Below are 13820 nucleotides of genomic sequence, written 5' to 3'. Positions count from 1 at the left end.
TAAGAAAAGGTTTAATTGAAAGAGTGAAAGAAATCTATGTAAAAACGGTTAGTGCTGTGAGGGTAAATGGCAATATCACAGAAGAATTTTGCACAGAAGAGGTCCTTAGGTAGGGCTGTCCTCTTAGCGCTACACTATTCACAGTCCTGATCTCTGACATAGAAGAGGAAATGAGAAAAGAAATTGTGGGAGGCATACAAGTTGGGAGTGAAAAATTCTGGTCACTTGCTTACGCAGATGATATAGCACTTTTGGCGAACAATGAAGAAGATTTTAGGGCAATGTTGAAAAGATTCAAAAATTTCTTAGAGAAGAAAAGTTTAGTATTGAACGTAGAAAAATCGAAGGTAATGGTTTTCAAAAAAGGTGGGGGCAGAGAAAAGGAAAGGAAATGGAATTGGAAAGGAGTAAATGTAGAGCAAGTGAAAGTATTCAAATATTTAGGGTACACATTCAACAAAAATGGAGGCTGTGATAGACACATTCAGGAGATTGTTAAAAAGGCCAACATTGTGATGAAACATACGTGGGGGATAGGAGAAAGACTCTTTAAGGACAATTTCAACAGAAGAATACATATTTTTAACAGCTTAGTGGTTGTAGTTCTGTCTTACGGGGTAGAATTATGGGGATGGGAAGAAAAAGCCACTTTAGAAAGGATCCAAGACCGTTATCTCAGGTGGACCCTGGGACTCGACTGTTATACACCAAGCTACATGGTTCTGGAAGGGAAAGCTGAAGATAAGAAGTGTCCAAGAAAGGGAGCAATATCTTAAAAGGTGTGGTTATAGTCAAGAGGGTTTAAAAACATTAAAAGATAAGAGAGCTAATGTAAAAGAGATACTAAAGAAGACAGACTACGAAGTACAAAGACAAACACAGCTAGGTAAAATACAGGAATCTAGGTACAATAGTAGGTACAAACTAGTATATACTGGATTAAAAGCAGAATATTTGTATAAGGTAGGAAACAAAGGAAGGCACAAACTAATAGCTAGGGGAAGATGTGGCAATTTAGAGGAAAAATCTAGATATTAGTTAGACGAAGGAAGTCAGATGTGCGCTTTATGTAAAAGAGAAAAAGGTACACTGGAACATTTAATTAGAGACTGCGAATTAATAGATAGACCAAATTTAGAAATTGAAGAAATGTTAAATGGTAGGGCAGGCAATAAGAATGCGTGTAATTGGTTAAGACTTTTGGAAAAGCGAAAAGAGGATGTAATTAACTCTAGATATGTAGAGAAATGTATGAGTGTATAGAGAACCATTATTGTTACTATTAATCCATATAGAGATTCTATTTTGTTTTAGTTGTCAAAAAAAATCCTTGAATTCAAGAGTGGATGGATAAGAAAAAGAAATGTAAACCAAGTCCAATTTTTCAAGGCCGTTGGGCTGAAAAATAAATAAATATCGACATTTTTAGGTCACTTTCGACCAAGTATACGTGATTTTTTAAACAAAAATATTATTTTTTAACTTAAGACTGTGATTTTTTAACAACAAAAATAATGTTATTAAATAAATAGTTGTATTTTCTTATTGCGTTCTATTAATTATGTTCGCCTTGAAGCGAAAGAACGAGGCGAAGGGGAGTTTTTTGAAAACAGTAGAAAAAAAAAAAAATTAAAAAAAGGGGGGACAAAGAGGGTATCCTGGGAGAGAGTGTGAAGTTTGTTATCATATCAAATAACACCTTATCTTTTTTATGTCACACTAACTTTGTCAGAATTATCGCTCAATTATAGCTTTAACAAGCTGTAAATTTACTATCCCTCTTATTTTGAATACGATCTCTTTTTAACTGCAGATTAGATATTCGACATTACAAAGTGATTCGCAAGCATATCAACTTCTCAGAAAATGGATCCTAAACAGCATTCCAAATCTCAAATTTCCCCTTTGTGATATTCGAATCTGGCAGAGTAATCCAAAACCAATTGTAGTTCCAAAAACTCGACTGATTACAAAAAAAATTAACTGGAATGACAGTTGAAATGAACACGAAAGCAGGTCATATTTAGATACAAAGAAGTTCTTTGTCGATCTTGAAATAATGTCTCAAGTCGCTTGGCTGACCTCAGATAACGATCCAATTAAACTCGGCAGGTCAACTTAATAATTAGGTAGAATCAGCTTCTGCGTTAGCGCTTTAGCTTTCTTCGTCATAGGGCAATTTTTTTTAAAGACAGAGGTCATTTGATAAAACAGAGTAGTCGATGACACGAAGATTATAGCTTCGGTAAGAGTTTATCAACTTTTTAAAGAATTGACTGCCTTGTTGTTGCTTTTTTTTTTACTTTAATGTCATATCACTGTGAGAGAAAAGCCCGGATGAGACTCGCAGCGTTTTTCTCTTCCGCCAAAGTGCGCGCGACAAAACCTGGCCAACCGAATGTACTTTTACTTTTGAACATAAATAGAGAAATAGATACGTAGATAGAATTGTCACGAAAATAGGAAAATAAGTTGTTTCGAGTTAAATTAATGTAAATAACATATTGAATTCAAAATTAAACACTTTCAATTTCTAAGATTTCAGGTGGAGAATATATTTTCCACCAAAAAAAAAACAAACATTTAACCTAAGATTTGCATTAACAACCAAATAGTTACATTTTCAAGCCAAAAAGACGAATTTGTAACAACACAGTTTAATTTTCAATCTGCAAAGATGCATTTAAAACCAAATGATTGAATTATCAAACAAAAAATATTTTATACTTAGAGATGAAGTTTTAGCCCGAAAAGACTAATTTTTAACTAAATAAATCATTTTTAACCAAACTGCTGCAATAACAACCAAAGATCTAAACTGTCAGGTGAAAAAAAAAATTTTCAACAAAAAAGTCCATTGTAAAAAATAAAAAATAACTTTTTTAACACAAAAGATGAATTTTCTACCATTCGAATTGAACGAAAAAGCGAATAACAAAATAATTAAATCCTCAATCAAGTAGAATAATTTTCCAACCAAAAAGACGAGTTTGGAACAAACTACTCATAAATGAATTTTCAACCAAAAATGAAATAGTCAAATTTTCAGATTAAAAGTTAATTTTTAATTCAACAAAAAACAAGGATTTTTAACAAAAGAAGTTAACTTTTCAATCAAAAAGGAGAAACTTAAAAAAAAGGGATTTTTAACAAACAGTTTCATTTTTTATCCCAAAATATTAAATTTATTCTAAAAGAGATCAATTTTCTAGTCAAAAAGATAAAATTGCCACAAAATAGTTGAATTTTCAACAAAGACAGATGATTTTAATACAATACTGTTGAATTTTAAACAAAATTATTAACTTTCCAACAAAATGATAGTATTTGTACCTAAAAAAAAAGATGAATTTTTAATGAAAAATGCAATAATTGATATTTTAACAAAACATATTGTTATTTTAAATAAAAAAACAGTGGAATTCAACCAAAAACGTGAATTTTTGATCAAATAGCTACATTTTTAACCAAACAGTTAGATTTTCAACGAGCAAAAAAAAGGAGAAATTATTTACAAAATAGTTGAATTTTGAACCCGATATGAGATTTTTGAAAACAAAAAAGTGAATTTTCAACCGAATAGTTTAATTTTGTATCAAATCGTTGAATTTTCAAGCCATAAAAGACGAACTTTCTAGAAAATAGTTCAATTTTCGATCAGAAAGAGATGATTTTTAAACAAAATTGTTGAATTTGATAAATTTTCTGCCAAAAAACAGAAATTTCAACAAAATTGCTGGATTTTACTATAAGGTGAAATTATCTACAAAACAATTGATTTTTCAATCCAACAGCGCGATCTTTTAACAAAAAAGTTAACAAAATAGTTTAATTCTGTAAATATATTTTTTAATTATCAAGCCAAAAAGATGAACTTTCTACAAAATAATTGAATTCTCGATTTGATAATGTAAATGTCCACCTAAAATGATGTAGCTTGAACAAGAAAAAATTATTTGTTAAAAAATTAGTTCAACTTTAAGACAAGTACTTCATTTTTCAACCACAAAAGATTAATTCGCAACGAAACAGGTACCAAGATAGATTTTAAGTTGAAATAAAAAACAGATAAACTCAATCCTTAAAAGACTAATTTCTCAACAAAAAAGTTGAATCAACAACCAAAACAGATTAAGTTATAACCAAAAAGTAGCATTTTTAATTTAAAAAAAGGTATTCATTTTCGATCAAAAAGACAACTTTTAAATTAAAAATATCATATACATTTTTAGTGAAAAAAATCCTCAGCAGAAAAAAAACGAATTTCAACAAAATAGTTGAATTTGCAATTAAAGAGATGAATTTTCAAACAAAAAGAAGAACATTGAACAAAATAGTTAAACTTTCAATCAAGTAGCTGGATTTTTTACCAAAAAATATGACTTTTTAACAAAATAGTTAGATTTTTGGATTTATTTCTATCAATTCGGTTCAAAATTCAATCCCCCGTTTCCAATCGTAGTTTTTGGCGTGATACCCCCCCCCCCCTTCCACCCTTAAATTGGTAACGTAGTTTATGGACGCCCCCTTAGCGAAAGGTTCACTATCAGCTGCTTCGATGGTTTACAGTTATGTAATCCGATCTATGAAAGCCAAGTATGCAGAGTCGAGACCACTGTTGGGTAATTTCACATTGACATGCAGTTGTAATTTAATGCTCGGATAATGCCTGCCAATGCGATTTCAATCCTGAATTCAGCAAGGAAAAGATGTCTATCTAGGAGCGATTACGCAAGACGAAAGACTTTCGTGAATTTCCTCGAAGGGTAATTAAAGTTCTTAGATCATCACGCCGCAGACACCAAGTACAAAGTTATTGCCATTAACTGTCCCAGACGTGAAGTTTTTACAAATTAGATTTATATTTAGCGCATTCAATTTATATTTGTTCAATTTAACATCGCCATTACTCGTCGTCAATTTTACTCGAATTAAAAAAAAAGTTCTATTTTGCTTCCTTTTGGATTACAACTTGAACATTGTGCGCGCAACGCATGCACTAATTACCCATTTTTTCGAAAAAAAAACTTAGTTCATTTTCCAACATTTTGTTCTAGATTTTACAGAAAATGTTATGTGATTTGAGAACGCTGTGTGATTCACAGAAGTTTATTTAATATAGCAAAAAACTTCCAGCCAATTCAATATGAATGAGACCATTTTTTTCATTTACTTAAAATTCTTTCAAAAGAGCAGATTGTTTTTTTCATTAACAGAATGTAACAAGGAGCGTATTTAATCATCAAACAGCGTCATTTTAACACGGAAAAGAAAAATCTGGAATTTAGATGGTATTTAAATCAGTTCTTGTGCAAATAATATTCTCTCTTTAACGTTGGTCCCAGGATTTTTCTCCTAATATATATGTTTATAATTTTTTATATATTTTTTTTTTATATTTGATTGAATTTGCGAGATATTCGCTATTCGTGAAGAATAGCAACTGGAAAACCTCTTTGGTTCAAAAATCGAATACTTATAGTAAAAAGTGGAACTACTTTGTTACAAATTCTTTTTGTTCGTTGATAATTCATCATTTTTAGTTGAAACACCTTTTTTTTATGAAAATTCATTTCTTTGGCTGAAAATGAAACTATTAGGATGAAAGTTCCTTTCAAAATTCAAAATTCGGTTGAAAAATCATCTATTTTGTTGTTGAAAATTTGATTTTCATTGAAAATTAGTTTTTTCAAACTGAAAATGAAACAATTCCATTTTTTATCGAAAATGTATTTTTTTATAGTCATTCGATTTTATTGGTTGAAAATTCAACCATTTGGTCCAAAATTAATTGTGTTGTCTTATCATTTGAATAAAAAATGCATTTCTTTGTTTCAAAATGTACATATTTTGTTGATTTTTTTTGTAAATGAATTTGGCTGAAAATGTAGATAATTCGTTTTAATAACTCAACAGTTTGGATGAGATTTTTTTTCTTTATTGACTTAAAAATCTTTTTTGGTTAAAAACTCAACTCTTGTTAAAAATTCATCTTTTTGGTTTGAAAATTAGCCTGTTTTCATTCATTTTTTTAATCGAAGATTCTTCACTTCGGTTGAAAAATGTAACTTTTTTTTGTTGTTGAAAATTTCCTTTTTTGTTCTAAAATGATCTTTTTGAGATAAAAAATTTTTGAAAACTTGTGAATGACCCTTTATAAAATTATGTATTATTGTTTTACTAAAAGTGTTTAAACTATATTAAGAACCTTTTTTTGTTTATAATAACATTATTAATCTCCTAGGCGTAAGGTTGTTTTTATTCTAGAAAAAAAAAAAAAAATTAGAAAGGTCAGAGAAAATATAAAATTTGTGAGGGAAAAGTCAAGGAAATTCAGGAAATATCGATAATTCAGATTTTCCATAAATCCTGTTATTAATTTGATTACTCGAATTCACTAAAAATGGATTTTGAAATATTTGATCAATTTAATTTACTGATTAAATGGTAAATAAATTATTTGAAAATTTCAGCATTTTTAAGCTTTGAAAATTAAAAAAAAAAACGAGCTTTCATCCGTTTTAGGCTTTGATAAGTATCTTCATTTACAGAACTCATTAATTAAACAATATAATCAGTAAGTTGAAATTTAAGTAAATGTTATTTACAATTAAAGACTTTAATCTATTATAGGAAATTAAAAAAAATTATCAGAAATGTTCTTACAGATTTTAAATATTTCATGGGATTGTAAAGATTTCAAATATCTATTCAAGATTTTCCAGATATAACTAAATTAATTGATTTAAAAACAATTTTAATTGAAAAAATGTTTCATATACTAAATTAAATATTTTAATCCTAGTTTATGGTACATGAAATTATTGCTACTCACGTGGAAAATATTTCCTCTGAGTTTCATATTTCAAAAAAATGTAGGGCTAAATTTGACCTTTAAAACTAAAGTCTATCACAAAACTTTAATAAAAAACTTAATAAAGTCGCATATTGGCTATTAAAACCACTTTAGCGACCTATTAATATTGTTATTTAATCCGAAAAAATGAATCATTTAATATTTTTAAAAAAGTATATTTTTAACTAAGCGTTAAGAAATTATAAAAGCATGAAAAAAATAAGAAATATCTTGAAAATAGCGGAAATTTCTCGAAAAAAAGGAGGACTTTTTACAGTTAAGACTGGTATTTAAAAGAAAAAAATAATAATTCTTACACCAAAGAAAAATTAGTATTGAAAATTGATCTTAGTCTATAAATAAAACAGGTGTCATAGATTTCAAATAAAAAAACAATAAAAAAAAGTTTAATGTCAATACCGTTTCAATTGAAAACCCAGGTAAATGGAAAGCGATAAGATATTGAAATATCAGATTAATACTCTTACTGAGAGAAACATATTTACCGAGAATTAACCGAATTTTCAACATGTAAAGAGACCAGAAAATTACGTTTTTAAAATTGCTTGATTATATTTTAGTAAACACTTTACGCCCTTTAACTTCATTTCAAACATTTTTATAAAACAGAACTATATTTTTTAAATAGATGTGAAATACTTCTTTTTTTTTACTGTAACAATTTTGTTCAAAATATCTGAAAATTATTTTACAAAAATTAGCCCTAAGCAAACTAATTAAAGGGCGGCATTACAGAACTAGATGACAATCAAAAACAAAAATTTTCCGGAGTTCGAAAAACATTCTTTAAAATATAAATCCTCATTTTAGGAAAAAACAAAAGGCGACTCCTGAGCTACTATCGAGTTTTCAGGAAACAAATATGGAAGTTGACAATCTCTGAGTCACATTGACCACAAATTGCAACAGACTTTGGTTGCGGATGCGATAAAAAATGTAATCTTCAATTTACATAAAAACTTGCTCCTGGGAAATTCAGATTCTGAATGTGAGTAAAACCGGCTTTATCTAAAAAAAAGTTAGCCAACCCGAGTGAATCGTCCTAGAATTTTGAAAAGAAAAAAATGTAAAAATGCATAATCAGGGGGTCTACTTAAACCGTGGAAAAAAATTATCTAACATTCCGGGTGTTTTCCAGGTATCTGAAGCTTTTACATGTATAATTTAAAATGCTTCAATTAACTAACTTTTCAAATAAAATGCGTTTTCCTCAAGATAGATGAATTTTAAGCAAATATTTTAATTTTCTTTCAAATTGTTCAACTTTCTACCAAAAAGACGATTTCCCAACCAAATTGTTGCATTTTCAATTAGACAAGATCAATTTACAACTAAAATATTGAATTTTGAACTAAAATAGGTCAGTATTCAACAAATAATCGAATTGTTTAATTGTTATGTAAAAAAATATTTTTAACCAGTGTTAATGTTTCAACTAAAATAATGATTCTTCAACTGGAATAGATTAATTTTAAATCAAGAGGATTAATTCTGAAAAAAACGCATTAATTTGTACCAATAAGTACGAATTTATAAACAACATTTATGAATTAAAAAAAAAAGAGATACATTGTCAACCAAAAATTGAATAGTTATATTTTCAGTCAAAGAATTTAATATCCAACCAAAGAGATAAATTTTCTACTAAGATTTTAGAATATTTATTTGGAATAGTTACTTTCTTAAACAAATTGATGAATTTCAAAAAAAAGATGAATTTTTAAGCTAAATACATGAATTTTCAACTAAAAAATATAAACTGTCCACCAAAAATTGAATAGTTATATTTTCTAATAAAAAGATTAATATTTAACTAAACAGATAAATTTTCAACTAAAGTGATAAATCTTCAACTAGAATAATTAAATTTTAAACCATAAAGGTGAAATTCCACACAAAAAAGACGAATTTTAAACCAAATATATGAATTTTCAACTAACAGGATAAATTGCCAACAAAAAATTAAATAGTTAAATTTTTAGTTACAAAAATAAATGTGCAACTAAATATTTGCATTTTAACTAATATGCTGGAATATTCATCTTGAAAAGTTACATTTTCAGTTTAAAAAAGAATGAATTTTCAGATGAATAAAAAATGAATTTTTACCAAAATAGATCATTTTTCAACCAAAAAAATTAATTTTAAACTAGAATTACGCAACTTCAACTAGAAAAATCAAAGTTTTAATCAAGAAGATTTATTTCTACCAAAAAAGACGAATTTTAAACAAAATACATGCATTTTCAACTGAAAATGATCATTTGTCAGTCAAAAATTGAAGTTATATTTTCAGTCAAAGAAATTCATGTCCAACCAAAGTCATGAATTTTCAACTAAACTGATAATCTTTTAACTGGAATGGCTTAATTTTAAACTGCAAAGATGAATTTTCAACCAAAAAGATTAATTTATGCCAAAAAATACGAATTTAAACTAAAAGAGATCTTTTCTCTTTCTTTCTTTTCTCTTTCGCCAAAAATTGAATAGTTACATTTTTAGTTACAAAAATTAATGTTCCACCAAAGAGATGAATTTTCAATTACGAAAATTTTCCATCACAAACAAGATGAATTCTGAAAGAAAAATGTAGTAATAATTGACATTTCAACCAAAAAAGATTTACATTTTGTAACAAAAACAATTGAATTCATAAAAAAGACAACATTTCAAAATAAGTAAAGTGATTTGATGAAACAAATCAATCCTTTCTTCGACCGTTGATATTTATTGATTTCAAATCGTAGATTGCATGTGTACCGAAACGTCAGGAAGTTTAAAAGGAGTTTTCTATTAAATAAATATCTGAGTTTCGAAGAACAGGTTTTTTTGACTCATAATTTATTTTAGACATAAATAATTTGAAGTCTACGATTTGAAATCAATAAATTTCAAAATAAGTTGAATTTTGAACTAAAAAAGATTTTTCAGTCAAATGAGAAAAAAATTGAAAACAAACTAGAATTTTCAACAAAAAATAGAATAGCTAAATTTTCAGTAAAAAAATTAATTAAAAAAAAAACAACTAATTTTTCACAAAATAGATAAAGAGAGAAATTTAAAGCTACTTTTAGAAATGAAAAATCATTGTTATGCAATTTTAGATCGCAATTTAAAAAATTTAAGCACGCTCTAGAAAGAATTCCCCGACTTAAAAAAAATTTCCCTGGCATTTCCAGATACATACATTTTTTCTTAGAATATTACGAGAATTTTAGCGAGTGTGAACAAAAGGGCCTCAGGCATAATGTTTGATATCCGTAAATATTTAAAAATAAAATAATCTTGATTTTTATTTGCTGTAGTTTGGTTATCAAAAAACTAGCAGAACGACGTTTTGTCAATATCTATATCCAGTAATAACAAGTTTCTTTCTAAGATATTATGTAAATAGGTTGTTTTCCTTCTATTAATAAGTTCTTTTTCATTCATAATTATCTTGCATGAGTTGTTGATGTTTATTTTCAGATTCAAAAGATGAAATCAGTGTTTAAGTGTAATTTGTACTATTATACAAACATGACAATCTAATTTAGGGAAATATTTGTAAAGTGGAACATAAACTCTATAAAAAGTAACCAAACAATATTTGACTAATGCTTACTTATTCTCTTCTGAAATCCCTATTATAAAAATCGCTCACACAATACACTCTTATCGCTAGAGTACAAACAAATGGTTCACGCCTTTATGAACGAAATCGTCAAATTCGGTTTAAACTAGAGTTGATGATCTAAAATATTTGTTTTCAACCTTATTTTTATTTGATCGTCTATGCAAAATTTAAAAATCTACCTGTTATTCAAGATTTTAAATTCTGCCACCAGATGGAGCAAAATTCAAGGTCTTTTCCAGGTTTTTCAGATCAAGAAATCAACTTTCTCTAGGTTGCCTTTTAAGGACCTCAAGTAAACTTTTTATTAGCAAAAAAAATTCAAATTCAAAGCTCTCGTGAAAAATCTAGGGAAGGTTGCTACAAAATACCTTTTCCGAAAATCCCCGAATTTTGGCTGGCCAATTTTAAATTTCCTCTGACCGACAAAATTTTTTCTTTCACTTATGATGTAAATGCAAAAAAAGTATTGTTTCTAAATTTGTTTTGAAGACTTTTAGTGACTGCAGCAATACATATTTTACAAGAACAATCGATAGATCTGGGATAAGAATGTTTTTTTTTCTTCTAAAATTGATTTTCAACCAAGATATTATTTTCTTATGGAAAGGCGAATTTTCATCACATAAAATAAGATTAGATTTTCTGCCAAAAAGACGATTTTTTATTAAGAAAATATATGAATTTTGAACTAAATAATTAGGTTTCAACTGAAAAATGATTCATATTTAACCCAAAATGACATATAATTAAGTTTTGATTCAAAACAATTAATTTTCATCCAAGAAAGAAGGAACCTTGAACATAATAATTAAATTTTCAACCAAACAGATGAATCATTAACAAAACAAAAATTAATCCCCTACGGCAAATGGTTATAGTTGATATTTGCAGCAAAAAGTATTTAAATGTCCAATTAAAAACAGTTTAATTTAACGAAAAAATACGGTTGAGTTTTCTTCAACAAAATAGGAAAATTGTCAACCAAATAATAAAATTTTTTATCACAAGATAAATTTTCAACCATAAATTATACTTTTGTAAGACTTACTTTTTAGTAACAAATTAGCAAAAATTTGGTGGCGTACAAATTTCTGAAAAACGCCTTACTTTCGTAAAATTATACATTTGATAATTTGATTGAAAATTTAACAATTTCCTTAAAAAGAAATCCTTATTGGTTGGAAATGCACCTGTTTTGTTAAAAATTCATCTTTTTGTGTTAAAAAATCAACTCTTTTCGTAGAAAATAAACCTTTTGTTTTTAGAAGAAATATTGCATCTTTCTTGGATAAAAATGCTACAGTTTTTTGAAAATTTCACTATGTCCTAGAAAATTTACTTTTTGTTTAAAATTCGTATTTTTGAGTTGAAACGTCAACTGAAATATTTTTGTATGAAAATTGAGCTTTTTCTTTTTTTGAAAATTTGTCTTTTTGATTTAAAAATTCACCGGTTCGGTTACAAATTTAAGAATCTTGTTAAAAAATCGACTTATTCGAATTATTATAAATTAACTTATCCTTAATTTAAAATTGGAAAGTCAACTAGAATCTTTTTTGGATGAAAATTCAACTAATCTTTTTAATTTTTTGTTTTTAGTTAATAAAACATCTTCCGCTTCAGAAAAATTTCATCTTTTTAGATAAAAACGCAACTATTCTGTTAAAAATTCATCGTTTTTGATTAAAAAAATTTGTCTTCTTGGATAGAAAATTCAATTTCTTTCGTAGAAACTTATTTTTTTCTTCTACAAAGATTCATCTATTTTAAGAAAATGTTCATATTTTTCGAATAAAAACTCAACTATTTGGCAGATAATTCAACAATTATTTTCAAAAATCATCCTTTTAGGAATGAAAATTATATCTTTTTAACAGAAAATTCGTCTATTTTTTGTTGTTGAAAATTGATCTTTTTGATTGAAAAGTCTATCTGTTTTAGTAGAAATTTCATTTTTTGTATGAAAATGCATCTTTTTTGTTAAAAACTATTATTCGCTGCTTGATTATTCAACTAATCTGTTTAAAGGTTTGGTCGAATTACTTTTATAAAAAAGAATGATTTTTGTGTCTGTTTAACAATTTTTTGAAAATTAATCTTTTTCAGTTAGAACTTCCACACTTGGGTGAACGTTGAACTAAATTGTTACAAATTATTTGTTTGATTGAAGGCTTATGTCTTTGTTTGAAAATTGAACTGTTTATTGGAAAAGCCTTTTTTTGGTTTTAACTTTTTAACTGAAAAGCTAACTTTTCGATTGTTTAAATATTGATATTTTTTAGTGGAAAATTCTCCTTTTTTGGTAAAAAAAATTTATTTTCTTAGTTTGAAATTTCATTTTTATGGTTAGAAATGCACCAGCTTCGTAGAAAATTAATTTTTGTCTGAAGCATTATTTTTTGTTTGAAAATCCAATTTCTGTAAAGAAAGTTCGTCTTTTGGCTTGAAGGTTCAACAATTTAGATAAACTTTTCTTTCTTTCTTGAGTGATATATCTTTATTTGTTGAAAATTCGTCTTTTAATTTTGAAACTCTTTTATTTTTTGTATAGATTTCATCATATTTGATTAAATTATAAACTAACAGTTTTATGTTGGAATTTTATCTACCATTTCGTCACCTGGTACCGAAAACTGGAACTAGAAAGAGCAGGTACAATTTTTAAAATGTATTTTTATTTTTTGGGATAAAAGTGTTTTTACGATTGTTTTGTAAAGTTTAAAACTATGATTGAAAACTAAAAACAATATTCATAAAAAACAAAACGTTTGAGATAGAATTTCCATTTTATACATTAAAAAAAAACACATCTGTAAAAAATGTTTTTTAACAAAATAACAATTATTTCACTATTTCATGTAAGTTTCAATGTACTGTAAGCTTAAATAAACGTTAATCAATTCATGTAGCGACGACTTTGACCCTAATTATGCAAAGAATATGAATAATAGACGATTGGAATAGTAAATATTTCATGTATAAATTAATAAAAACTTACTTTGAGTTCAACTTTGTTTCAAAATAAGTCCATTTAAATTTATAATCTATTGAAAATCACAATCAACAGTACAATCATTGTACCTATTCTTTCTAGTTCCGATTTTTTTTCACCATGTGGCGTATCGCATTTTAACGATTCTCAATAGCTATGCAAGAAAGGACAAGGCGTAATATAATTCTCACTTTTAAGTAACTCACTATTTTAATTAATAATTGTAACAGCTGATGAAATAAATTTCAAGGGAAAATCTATGAAAACCCAAGTTTAACCCTTACCGACCCTAAAAATAACAATACACCAAATTCTCGCTTTCAGTCAAGTGTCGG

The 13820-nt window shown here is 27.1% G+C and overlaps 1 protein-coding gene across 2 annotated transcripts in view; it reads right to left on the bottom strand.

Moving 5' to 3' along the window:
* Nucleotides 1–13820, bottom strand: part of LOC117178991 — a 292457-nt gene that overhangs the window by 262717 nt on the left and 15920 nt on the right. The window lies entirely within an intron of this gene.

Source organism: Belonocnema kinseyi, chromosome 8 (genome assembly GCF_010883055.1).
Source record: "Belonocnema kinseyi isolate 2016_QV_RU_SX_M_011 chromosome 8, B_treatae_v1, whole genome shotgun sequence".
Classification (NCBI taxonomy): Eukaryota; Metazoa; Arthropoda; class Insecta; order Hymenoptera; family Cynipidae; genus Belonocnema; species Belonocnema kinseyi.
Note: the sequence above shows the minus strand (reverse complement) of the source record. Positions and strands in the feature narration are given on the sequence as shown.